This window comes from Ptychodera flava, chromosome 22 (assembly GCF_041260155.1).
Source record: "Ptychodera flava strain L36383 chromosome 22, AS_Pfla_20210202, whole genome shotgun sequence".
NCBI classification, from domain to species: domain Eukaryota; kingdom Metazoa; phylum Hemichordata; class Enteropneusta; family Ptychoderidae; genus Ptychodera; species Ptychodera flava.
Genome location: NC_091949.1, coordinates 14,731,811 through 14,745,569, shown reverse-complemented (window position 1 = coordinate 14,745,569; position 13,759 = coordinate 14,731,811). Strand labels below are relative to the sequence as shown.

General features: G+C 37.5%; 1 protein-coding gene across 4 annotated transcripts in view; it reads left to right on the top strand.

Annotated features, from left to right (window-relative positions):
- The window catches only part of LOC139122755 (tachykinin-like peptides receptor 99D), a 122,920-nt gene that overhangs the window by 47,742 nt on the left and 61,419 nt on the right, over nt 1–13,759 (top strand). For all 4 annotated transcript variants that reach the window (XM_070688451.1, XM_070688453.1, XM_070688449.1 and 1 more), the window contains exon 2: nt 10,976–11,084. The gene's annotated coding sequence lies outside the window, so the exon portion shown is untranslated. The remainder of the gene's footprint in view (nt 1–10,975; nt 11,085–13,759) is intronic.

Here is a 13,759-nt window from a genome sequence, read left to right as displayed (position 1 = left end):
ACATGCAAAAAAAACATGGCTGTCTGAAACAGAAAATGTCTCAAAGAGCTTTAATCTGTGTTAATGCACAGTCGGTTCGCACTTTGCCTTTGTTGTCAAAGACAACTGTTACTCAACTGTTACTTTGTGTTACTCAAATACGTTTAGTCTCCCGGAAAAACTGTTTTTTAATCACGTAATTTTCTTTATGGTATATTTATCAGTTGCCTTTGTAACAGCAACTTCGTAGCCTTCAAATCCCAACTCTCTTCGGTTGAGATACGCCGCGTCGCTGACACACGTCGAAGATACCACCACGTTGCTACTTGCCATGAGCGACTACATTACGTCATCAACTGTGAAATACAATAGCAGCGGATATGGATTGAGATCACTTGTAATGGCTGTGATATAAAGAATTTAAAACGAAATGCTCTGGCCTTTAAAGATCCGAACACATGTAACGTCAAGATACTAATTCGATTTAGTTTTGATAAAAACAGTTTAAGTTGTTATCTCGTCATCCCGACCGAGTTTCGAAACAAATATTCATTATATTTGAACACATAAACTCACGAGTTATTTTCGACTGAGGCGCCGACAAAACAAACAATATCAATTCACATTCGATAATCTGACAAAAGCAATACATATTCCTTTGCACCAGGGTAGCTTTAATAATGCGGCCAATTCTCGAAAAGTCTAACCAATAAATGCAGGAAAAAATATTTTCCCGCCAACCCAACAACATGATGAAGTATAGGCAGTTGTATGAAATAAGCTACACGTGCATTGGGGTAAGTTAAACTTTTTAAACCTCGATATGTTATTGACCTCCATTGCACTACTATTCACTCGCAATCAAGCAGCACTATCTACTCAACTTCTTGTATATAGGGTTGGACTGATGCAAGATCCCTATCACGTGCTTTCAGCGTGATGGTATATTTGCTAACTTACTAGGAATAGTTATAATTTTGACCATTAGCGCCAATATGGCCATGCCCATGGTCGACGCAAAAGGCCGCTTCTAGATCTGTGTAGTGCAAAGTCATGGTGAAGGTCTCAATATGAAATCAATACTTCATTAAAGGTAAAACATTACCGGTAAGTGTACTGTTCGATCAATGGTATGGTTACTAATCACAGTAGATTTGCAATTTACTCATCCTCAAAATACAAATCACGCAATTAAGTTCTTAAAACTAATCAAGTGTACTGTAAATATTTGCAGCGACTTCTCTCGGTAGCACATGAACTAGTTTTCTTTTTTACTTCAAAACGACTGATTGACTCCATATACGCGCTCGCAATATGTCATCATCTGGTCAAATTCCATCATATACCCGTCACTCTTCGTAGTTTTTGCTATATAATCAATATATTAAAATCGATCTATTATAAACCTTGCGTATGACATTTGCCCCGAAATATGAATACTTAAAGTTGACCGACGTTCTGCGCACCTGACAAGTGGTTATTTGAAGCCCACAGGTAAAACGCAAGATTGGCACTGTATACGACATAAATGTCTTCGCCATTGAAAAAATAAAAGCAGTTTAGTACGTATATCGTTTTTTTTTTTATTGATATTAATAAATAGATCAGTGATTTCTTTCTCAATAATCCCTTCCTTAATTTTCTTTATAAAATGAACGCATATTTAAAAATGAATTCAATGTTCAGGGCACCCAGATGGATTCTTACCATGGAATATACCAAGGTTGTTTAGAGCCTCAGTAAACCAGATCGCTGTCTTTTGGCCATTAATATACTGGTATAATGAAATTAATGTTTATGATGGTAAGAAATACTCAATTACGGTCACAAGCATGGTAAAGTTTGAGAAAGTTCAGGTACTTTGTCTTGGAATGGAGATCAGAGTTATGTGATCACTTTTTGGATGATGCCGTTTGCCCTTGAGTAAAAGGGTCTGTCAGAGTCTCCTACAGGCAATAAACCGAATTTAGAACAAGATACGTGAACGATTTATCAATAAAGCATCCGTTTGCAGGTCTTTGCGTGGAGGAATATATGTAGAACAAGTAAAGTGGGTTTAGCTTTTATGGTATCCGCATCAATTTGGTGTGACATTGCCTGTTTTATAGATTTAACGTGAATTTGTAAAGGTCAGATATAAGTTGGCCTGCTTTTCATCTTTCGAGTAGGCATTCCTTCGACAGCGGAAAACAGGTCTGATTATTCTGAAAAGTAGCCTGTACCATTTACATGTATTTAGTATTTTTCAGTATGTACCCGGAATTTGTATTATTTGCGTTTGGTTGGTTACTTATGTACTATATGCCCTGAATATGACATATGTGACAAGTTATATAGAATTCTTTTGATTAATATTCTAGTTTGTGTGCGCAAGCCTGGTTTGTTGAATCATTCTTACAGCTAGCATCATTCTGTTTACTGTTTCTGTGATGTGAAGTACATGCAGTGTGTTCCGAGTTCGATCGTCCTTCCTTTAGCTCACTGATAATACACGAAGAACAAAATCCTTGAACAAAAGCGTTCCCGTAATATGTGATGCGAAAACTTCACATTTAAGTCCTCCTTGGACGTCTGTACAATGTCGCACAATAGTTGTAATTCAAACTTCCTGTATTTTCTGAGTAGTATAATAGACATCTTCCTGTTGCAGCCCGAAGATAGATAAATGCGTGTCATTGAAGAGCAAGCCTGCATGTGACTTTGGGATTCACATCGCCCTCGGGGCATCTTCGATTTTCGCCCTAATAAATTACATGTTCAAGTAAACAGGCATGAATGCAAATTGGAAAAGGGGTTCACGCTTCGTTGCTTTCTGACGAGCCATGAATAAAGACATCACCCAATACACTATAGTTGCAGTGTTGTTTGACTCCTTTGTGGAATGAAGTTCCGAAACAACATTCCCTAATAAGTAAACGCTCAATAATTTATTGTAAGTTCATGAATTTTAGAAAAAAATTGATTTGTTTGTCATTTTTGTTTCGGTCGCTGCTTTAATGTTACAGACCTGCACTTTTCACCACAAATTCACAAATTTACAAATTCACATAAATTTCTAAAATCACACACTTTGCTTCATGTGCAGCTTCGACAAACATCAAGATATCAAAGAGGTATCGAAATCAACTTAGCAGAAATTAGTTTGAGTATATTATGTTCCATCACCTCCCTACTGGATTTCATACTTTCTGTTTCAGAAATTCCCTATCCATTGTAAATTAATGACAGGGAGGTAAGGTAAGCGTTCAGGGATGCACCATTAACTCTGGGTAGGGCAGATAGGATGAGAATATGCGATGTGCTTTTCTCCTCCTTAGCTTTTCATGTTATCGATAAAGTCGAAGCCACTTGAGTAAGAAGAAATGGCAAGGTGAAGCGCCACCATTTTAAGCAGGATAAACCGCACAACCGAAGAAGAAGATATTTGACCTTGGGTAATTTTGTTTACTGTGGTACATCATACAAGGTACATTTCCAAAAGCGAACTCGAGACCGACAGTGAAGCTTTCAAAATTACCTTTTAGCTTGTGCCATTATGAAAACATCTCTTCTTACCAATTAATGTTGCACAATGATTCTCGATCGCAGTCGAATTTTCTAATGGCAGCACTTCGGAAATTGTCAGCTCTGAGCCTATCCTCGGGCAGAAGAAACAAACCTGAATATTTTACACTGAACTAATTTTCGAGTCAATCGTTGTTGGCGTCATGATGTCTGGTAGACAAATACCATGTACGATGCTAACTCAGACGTTAGTCACTTTGTAAAACCATCTAAACGTTGATAATACCGGAGTCGCATTGCCACCAAAAGAAATTGTTGACAGTGAAATTCCTTGAGACTAATTTCGCGCATTAACAAATCAAAGGTGAGGACACCTCACGAGGAACACGTTGTCGTCAGATCATCTTCGCTGTTCACTGTGTTTGACTTACCTATACGCTTGGAATAATGGACCGCCATTTTCGTTGGCGACCATCCTCCTGCGTTATTTCTTTTTGAAGGCCTGGCAAATGAGTGACTGCCCTCTCAAGTATTTCATTCTCAACACATTTCCCCTCATCTTTCAGCGATTATGACAAAGTCTTGTTCTGTATTTTCTTACAAGTTTTTGGAACGTCTAAGACAGTACCCACAGTCATTCGCTCTGACCTTTTTCAATGTGGATGCCTAAGGACTCTCAGTATGTGCAAGAAACTGTACCCCATGGTGAAGTTTATTAGATCATATTTTTATCAAAGTCTTGCGGCCATACAACGTCAAAGAAAATGAGTGATCGCATTTAATTCGTTCGGGCGAATTTACGTTCAGCGTTGAGTATATGCCTTTGCTAGAACGTTTTGAAATATTTTACGAGAGACATGAGAAGACATCATGGTATGAAATTAAGAGACAATAAATTATACCGCCATAGTTTTAAAATATTTTCGGTCATTTTGACTGCACCAATAATCTCTACTTAACTGTGGTTAATATAACATTAATAAATGACGACACCGGAACATTGACATAAGGCAATTTTGGATTCTTTTGGCGGTCGCATCACAATACAAGTTTGATTTTATGCATTTTACAACACAACGCAACACAGTGTAGTGAATTATATTTTCTTTCATTTTATTCGAATCATAGAGAATTGCAGCGATATAATCAGAGGACTAGTGTTAGTAGTCATAAACGAGAGGGCTAGCTGTTGCAAGCCTATCTCCAACGGTAGTACGTGAATGATTCTTTCCATGTCGACTAATTTCATTGTTCATTACTGATATTTGCTTTCTGTGTGACAATATATTGATTTCTATCTACCACAATCACCATCACACAGTAGCTTCCAGTTAGCCCTTCGGTCATAGATAGAACTATGGCTGGCATACTTCCGCTGACTTCATTAAAATGCTGTGTTAGAATACCCACAAAGTTACCAGTACATTTACAATTTGGTGTACACAGGCGAGTAGTAGTGTACTACTATGTAGGCGCCTAAAACCACGAAAAGCAATATTTTGGACGACACTATCATGGCATAGTTGTGCATTAATTTTATTAAAACAAGAGTTGTCGATGTCATATTCACGAAAACATATGACTTCTTGCTGCTAAATGTACGTGATGTCAGATGTTTCGCAAGAAGTGAGCACCTTGTGCTCAGGAAACGGTCATATTTCCACGAGTGAAACCCTATGAGTCCAAAAATGAGCTGAGATTACAATTCTAAACAATATTTCCTACAGGCAACGCGTGAACAAAGGTCAACATGCTAAACATGAATGTTTATTTGTCAGTAAATCGGTAAAGACAAGTTGAGCATATACATGGAACACAGTCGAGCCTGCCAACTTCGACTTCTTCTCCCTTTGACTGTGTCGTTTTCCATCAAAAGCCAATTATTTTGGAAAATAGCTGAAATCGACTACAACTGAAATCTCTTGAAAATTCCCCCGTGAAAAATAGCAGATGTGTTCTTGAGGTTGTTGAAAGTGCAGCGTGTTACTTCTATCGTATTGCGTGATATAGTTCACCATTGACCTGTTGCACTTGCGAATACTTAGGTTATCTCTAAATTGTCTTGGCCAAGACATTTTCTCAATAGGTATACTTCCCGTTTTATACTTTCGTTAGTACATTTTCAAAATAAACAATTCCAACACAATTAGCATTACTGATATTTCTCTATCAGTTTCACTTATGTAATTTACATAAATTATACGGGTCAGTTGATATTGTGTCTAATATTGCTGTATTCACAGTGCCCGAAAGAGAACATGGTGCCAATCGCATTGTTTGAGGAACATGATATAATCCAGATTGGAGGCCGATCAGTTAGGGTCTTAGACATCAGGACTGCAATTGGATGACATGGAGAGTCATTACCTTCAAGGGAACATGTCAGGAAACATGTTATGGATTGAATATTTTGGTCAAAAAAGGATTTTTCCGGTATCACAATAAATACCGAGCCAAATATAAAGAAGGAAAATTTGATACCTCATACCTTACATTATAAAATCTCAGGCATACATTTCACGTAACAAATGCACCTGGATTTTGCATTCAAGGAACGGATCAAATGAATCTTGTAGGTCTCGCGAGATCCCCTTATTGCCCGTGACAAATGCACATTTCGTCCTTTTAAATTGCAAAAACAAACGACCACTAAAGTACAATACACATGCATGTCAGTTGAGTACGCGAATACCGTCAAGAGTGATTTCTACGCCGAAGGTTAAACATGCAGTAATGTGTGAACATATATCGGTGATTGAACGACGCTTCTAAAAAACATATTAATCTCATACTCATGATCGACCCTGAATGATTAATTTGTTTTTTGAAACAGATCCATCATTAGCAAGGACAATTCATGATGCAATCAAACATAACAAAAGAATGATCGCATATTTTTTGAGTCACGATGATAACATATACGACATAAAGTAAATAATTTCATGACAATCATTCATTTGCTCTTTGCAGGAATTCCGTAAACATCTTGAAGAAACGCAATGAAAGGTCCTCGATAAATGAGTGTAGCAATAACAATACACTATCCCAAGAAACGCTAGTATGAGTGCATTTAAGCCACATTTTTTTTAATTATGTTAATATGCAATTTCTTTGCTAACTGAATATCGAAAATATGGCATAATAAAAATTGGGATTTTCATCTACGATAAGGCAAGGTAATTTTATGCTACGAGTCACTAGCCGGTCCTAAAAGTCACTTGCTGTGCCACTATCACCATGGTAGTCAACTTTCAGTCAGCTTGGTATTATCAGACTGGATGCGTCTTGTTTCAGGGGAAAATGCAATTACACATCAAACGATACCTCGCAGTAATATAATCATGATGCTGTAATAACGTTATAAATAATGATCAAAGCGCCAGGAAAATGACGTTTGGCAATAGCTGTTCAAATAGTATAGAATTTTTGGGTAATCTTTAATATTTTATTTCATATCTTGACATTTTGACATGCGTTTTTTATAAGCGCTTAATCATTTTAAATGTTTGAAGGTTGGCATGATAATCTGTATATCATATTAAAAGTGACCAAGTTCAAAATATCTTCATGTATCAATTTGATGTTTTTAAATGTACATTGCTTAAAAATGTACATTGCTTATAAGGCATAATTCATTTATCAACGGTTTAAAGGATTGTGAACAGCGTAGTTTCAAGTGATTGGGCGTTTAGGTAATGCGTCATCGTGTTTAAGTCAACACTGACGTTGTGTTACTTGTAATCTGGAATGCTAAGCAACGGCTTGGCAGGTTTTCCAGTCCATTGCTGGCAACACTTTGTGGTCAACACTTTGTGGTCAATCGCCTGTAGATTTCTCCATTGTTTGCATAGGTGCACAGTGTTTGTTTCCAAATAGCTATGAATTGTTCAGTGCTTTGTAGATTTTCAAACTTTAGTAAATATTGAATTTTACGTAAACCGTTCTACGAAAATTTTGAAATATTTCACCATATAATTGCCAATGTGAAATACAAAGCAATACCTTTTGATGAAAAAATGTTCTGTATTCTTGTGATAAGTAATGCTAATTTATCTGCGGATTCGGAGGTCAATGTAGAGGCGTTAATAACTGTTTAACATAATAACACTTGTAGAAAAGTTGGGATTCTTCTCCCTCATCAGAGAAATGGGGGACACACTCGGTGAAATCTCTGTAGTTTTTCGTCCAGGTATTATCTGAAAGGTAACGCGCAGGCATATTCTATTCCGCGAATTCTTCTTTACAGTACAACAGATGAAGTAAAGTTCGAAGCGTTGGAAAACGGAGTCACTGTGCTCTGCATTAGTTTTCTAATATTTGATCAATGATGTCAAACTGCTTCGTGAACTTTATGTACAGCACTATTGCCCTTTAGCTCTGACGGTAACCGACCGTAGAATACACACTCCACTTCATTAAATAGATGAATAAAGACATTTGAACATGGCTGCATCTGTCAAGCGAAAAATTACGCTACTTGTCTGATTATGTTTGAGAAGACGATGTATAATACAGAACTGATAAGTCCGCGGCTTTTCGCTTTCTATTTAATTACCATCTCGTTCAAAGAGAAACAGGCAACAAGTTTTTTTTATGACGGATTTGTGCAGCATTGCACCGGTCTGTACAGTCATGCATAGGACTTCACTTGAATTACTTCGCATCCACAATGAGGTACCCTATGAAGCCGCTATATCGAATGGTTTGATACATCACATAGAATCATAAGTTAATGATAGTATCTTTGAACAGTCCTGACATGTAGTAAATCTGTCAGGCGTGCAGCTTTCAGAACCCAGTGTTTGACTGCAAAAGTAACCATGATACGATATCACATCACCTTCCCAATACAGCAGCGATGGCCATGATAGCGTTCTAAAACACATGTTTCTTGAAGGCTTAACTTTTTAAATAATAAGTCCAGGCCTTCAAGTAACATGTGTTAAAAACGTTACTTCTAACCGAATGGAATGCCCATACATCAACATTTGAATTCATAAATCATTGCCGTCTTAAATGGACAACATTTAACTTGATGTTGTTTCTAAATCGGTGGCTCAAAGACGTAATTTTAGACTGTAAGTGCTGTGAAGTAGAATAGTCACAATACTTCGCAAGAAGCAGTTACATCATTTCTGTTAGGATGTACTCCTATTTGATTTTTGAAAATATGGAGGTTACCACAGGCCGGAAGAGGGAGAGACAGATGCAGACAGAAAGAGAAAGATGGATCAGAGGGGGACAGAGACAGGGTCAGAGAGGGATAAGGGGAGAAGATAGAGCGAAAAATACTCCGGCAGGAAAAAAATTGCAGTCGCAGTTTATTAACGACCCCACATGAACCTTGAACTAACAATTATTGGATTTATGAGATATTCGCTTTCCAAGCGTTGCCGTAGGTTTTATAGCTCAGCCACTCCATGCACAAGGTTAACATTGAGGGGTGTCAGATAGTTTCTACTTCTGTAAACAAGAACCATGTAATATTGGAAGAGCATGAAATTACTTGGGAAAGGACAACACGATTTACAAAAGCATTATATACATGTCAGACGTCAAGAATAATCGTTTGGAGTCTGAGGCTAAGTTTTTCAATAGTTGTCTGTACACTTGTCATTGCACTTTGAGCTCAATGTTTCATTAAAGGGCTGCAGTTGGTATGTTGTTTTCTTTCCACATCGCCCTAGTAACACTAAAATCACAGACCCCTTTTTTTACAAAAATGACTCATGCAAGATATGCATAAATGGTAAGGCAGACACAATACTATCCTCTGACCTGTGATACTTGAATTCCCTCTCATCGCCGTATAGTATACGATATCGGTATCTGGTACCTGATAGCGTTTCAAAAGGGGGTACTGGCTAGTGCTACAGCGTTTGTTTTTTGTTACATGTTAGCTTCTTATTACGAGACAAGTATTGACCTTGAGCAGCTGCTGAGAATTGTTCGGTCTTTCAGAAATACATAACATAACGCCTTGATATTATGTATCATCTCTATAATGTTTGTGTCTCTGATCGTCATTTGTTACAGTACCGTGTAATTATAAACTATGTTGCAGTGATTATTTCAGAATATGTTTGAGTGGCATTTACTGTTATGGGGGTTTCTCGATATCAGATAAACATTGACCTCAGAAAGCCTGTTTTTATTTGATTATTTTTCGCTTTGATAGAGTGTATATATCACCCGTTTATTCAAACACTTAAGAAAGTATGTCTTCTAGAAATGGTATTGAGCTACTTGAGAATGAGACTTCAAATATCTGCTGTGCATAGTTCTGTTGGATATGTCAATTGGTTCATTCTTATTCGACCTAAGTAAAGTAAGACGTAAAAAAAGAAATCGTGACGTTTTGATGCGATGGCAAGGAACCTACAACTAAGCACACTTTTCTTTATTGCTTAACAACACACTAGGGGAGTGCGATAAGGCAAAAGCTAATAAGCTCAAAGTTGTACTAATACGCAAGAACCCGAAGATGTGAGGGAGGTTTCATTTTATTTTCAATCACGATTTGTTCTTTCACGTACACCTAAATGCGTAATAACAAAAAGCATATTGAATAATATGGAACAAAAATTACCAAACCAGAAGATGCGAGAAATGTAACCCTTTGAGTGCTGTAAATTTGGATATTACTTTTCATTAGCTACTGTTTTTGATCAAAATTTTGGAACAAATCTGAAGAAAATTGTCTAGACTACATTTTATAAAGGCGGCAAAAAATCGACTTTGGCGCTCAAAGGGTAAACTCTTGTATCAATTGCCAAAACTTGTCCTGATGTTGAATCACAGTATGTCGCTCACTTAAATAATTGCTTACAAGGATTGCGTGAAGTGGCTGATTGGTGCAATTACGATTTGTATGGAATGATTGCGTGACCCAACCGAGCACACGATATCTATTAACTGTTGCATTCATTAGTGTAAATCCATGGTTATTTCTTTGAAAACAGCTTGCAAGGTGATTGTGGCTTTCGTAATTTGACTTATAATTATTCGAGCTCGGAATAAATGTTTAATCGAGTGTGTTGAGTAGGTGGGTAGATGCAGGTAACATGATAGAAATCTTGCTGGTGTGGCATTGATTGAGAACCTTTTGATTAATTCTCTGTGTTGTAATTAAATGGAGATCCTCGCAAGAAGTCGTAAAATTGAGGAGCCAATAATTATGGAGATTTACCGACTTCCCTTCGCTGTTTGACCCTTCAGGGAGAGATTTGTAAATTTGTGCAAAAATGTCCTGGGAGGTGGCGTGATCAACTTGCCAGTATGCATTCAAAGTATTTTCTGAAATTGAGCACTATAATTTAAAGGTTCCAACGCCTTCCCTGTCTGAAGTCACATGCCCATTTATGGAAACGATTGTTCTGCAAAACATTGGTCATCCTGTCATACAAATGCTGTTATAGGATTTGGAATTAAGTATTTATTGACCCAGATTTTGATGTTACACTGGAACTAAAAGCGATGTCCTTTTTTGCAGAGGGTCACCTTTTACTCCGAAAAGCAAGAAATCAGTCGTGGGAGGTCTTCTCTAAAGTTACTTGGGATTCTGAAGAGTATGGCACTTCTTGCTCATGAGATAAATAGAGGTAATTTTTCGTTTCTTGTATTCCAAATGTGACATAAGTCGAAATGACCAGTAGGTTAAATGATACATACCACATATTGCATAGCAATTTACGTTCACATAATCATTCACGGTGAATTATAGTTGATTCTCTAACGTCAAAGTATGTCGTAAATGATCATTTCGAAAAACAGAATGGCAAACTTGATGAACCTATAACGCTTTTAATAGGTCAAAGATGACTTCGCATGGCTTAATGGTAAATGGGCGATTATTCTTAACTTTTGGATGATTATGGCACTGTGGCTCTGATCTGTTATCATTAAATAATCGCAAAGCTTTAAGAACATTTTCTTAAATCGCCGTCACGACTTCTGAACACTAATGTATCCTTGTTAGAACTTTGTATCGGAAATACCCTTGGGGTGGCCCTATCACCATTACCACGATTTGTAATGCCTACTTTTCGAATTTGAAACCACCTCCTAGCTCATCATGTAGTATCAAAACGTGTACGGGGGCGTCCTTATGAGCACGGTCTCTATAATCTTTTGTCGTCGACGTAAACACGCTACTTTGCGCATGCTTAAGACAAAGTCACATCCTTTCCCGAGCACGGCTTTGCTACACTGTCGACTGTTCGCTTGTAGTGCTGCTGTGCTTCCGTTCTACGGTCGAACGGTGTTGGCGTAATTGAAAATTCTTTATAGCATTGATCATCGAACAGCCTTAAGGGGGTTTAAGAGTTGTTATCATGACAAAGGGAAATCTTGGGCATTTCAATATCACAGAATAGTGGGACTGAATATTATTTCTGACTTTTCTCTGACTCGAGAATTGCAGGTCATGATTGTCAACTACTGTACATGTAGAATAACGTTCATCAGCATTTCATTATATCAGTCACGGAAAGACAATTGCTATTTCATACGGCGAGATCTGATAAAAACATATGTCGCGGTGCAATGGCACATTGCAGAAAATAATGTTTGTTACAAGAGTTTAGCGGATGTTTGTATTGTAATAGTACAACATAATCAACACAGTAATTATGATAAATGCAATTACCTGTTGCCGTGTCGTATAGCATGAGTATCATTCATACTCGTCTCATGTCTGACGCAGCGAAAATGGTACATGCTGATACGACACAAGGAATCGAATATATTGAGTAATCATTGATTTACGCATGCCCACAATTTTAGAACTTACGGGGGAAAATGCTAAATGTCCCCCATGACTGTAGGGCTACCTTTATTCCACCGCTCGCCTAACTTATCAATTAACATTCATTAACTACTCGTATAGGACGTTTCAACAGAGGCACCAAACACGCGTGGCAATTTCACCACATGTCACTTAAAAGAATACAATTTATGATAATGTGAATGAACAAAAGTCACAAAGGAAGACCTATTATTGGTCCAATACAATGAGTATATGGTAATAAAAGAAGAATTTCCCTCTGGGTATGCCGTGACGATGAAGTCACCGGTCACTGCTCAGAGCTGTGAACAAATACATTTTGGTCGGATGACGTCGTAACGATTATATGGCGTCATGTACTTCAACCTAATCTCTCTCACAAGGTGGTTGCAAACGCTATGTCTAGCTTGTAATGTTTAACTTCGCTTTGAATTTCATTGTGATGGTATAGTAGTTACAGTTCAACTACTCGTGCATTGTGTGTAACTTTGATGTATTCCTTGACTATTTTCTTGTCTGTTATGGATCATTTTCTATTCCACTCCCCACCATACCAAAATACCTGCTGTGCACTCCAGTCTATACATACGTAATGACAATGCCGTCGTTGATACATGTAAGTGAATTTTGATCGGGACTGGAATTCGTTCTTGAACAATAATAAAGTAAATTATATCATACCAGTATATTGATGGCGCAAATGCAGCGATCTGATTGGTCGAGACGCGAAAAGAACCATGGTATATTGGCGATATACCACGAGATTTTGACCAGTTCACCCCATATATGCACTCGCTATCGCTCGTGCATATATGGAGTGAACTGGTCAAAATCTCGTGGTATACCGTCGCCGGGTGTGCTTTATTGCTTAAATAACCTCTAACTATACACAATACATAGTGATGACAAGGCTGATACTTTGTATCTTAGCAAAGTGTCATACGGTAAGAAAAGGGATAGAAAAATCTATATTGTTTTATAAAAAAAAATATTTGCATATCACAAGTTACAGCTATCTTGCCTTATTTACCGCTGTTCATCGATATCGATTTCATCAATATATAGTGATTTTGAGAGTAACAACAACCCTATGATTCGATGTTTTAGCCTAGGGCTAAACGTCCCGGAAAACCCGTCTGTGTTTTAGCTCAATTAAGCTGCATAGCTGACCTGGGCATCTCATTCTATGCAAATACTTTCGATTGTCCATGAATGAGTATTTCCACAAATGTAGATCTGCTGGTTTCATGTATGCTGAGCGTGTGATGTCGATTTCATATTTTAAAAAAAGCGTACAAATGTTAATGAGGAGAAAATAACTTCCTAACATTATTTCCCGATATAAGGTCGACATTTTTCAAACTTGAGAGCTTTTATCCTTAATATGGCATTCTTCCTGACAGTGTGTAAAAACAATTGAAGCAACGTTTTATGTCCTGTCGACTTCTTGCGCCAAATATATACATGAACAACTGCGACTGCCCAGTAATG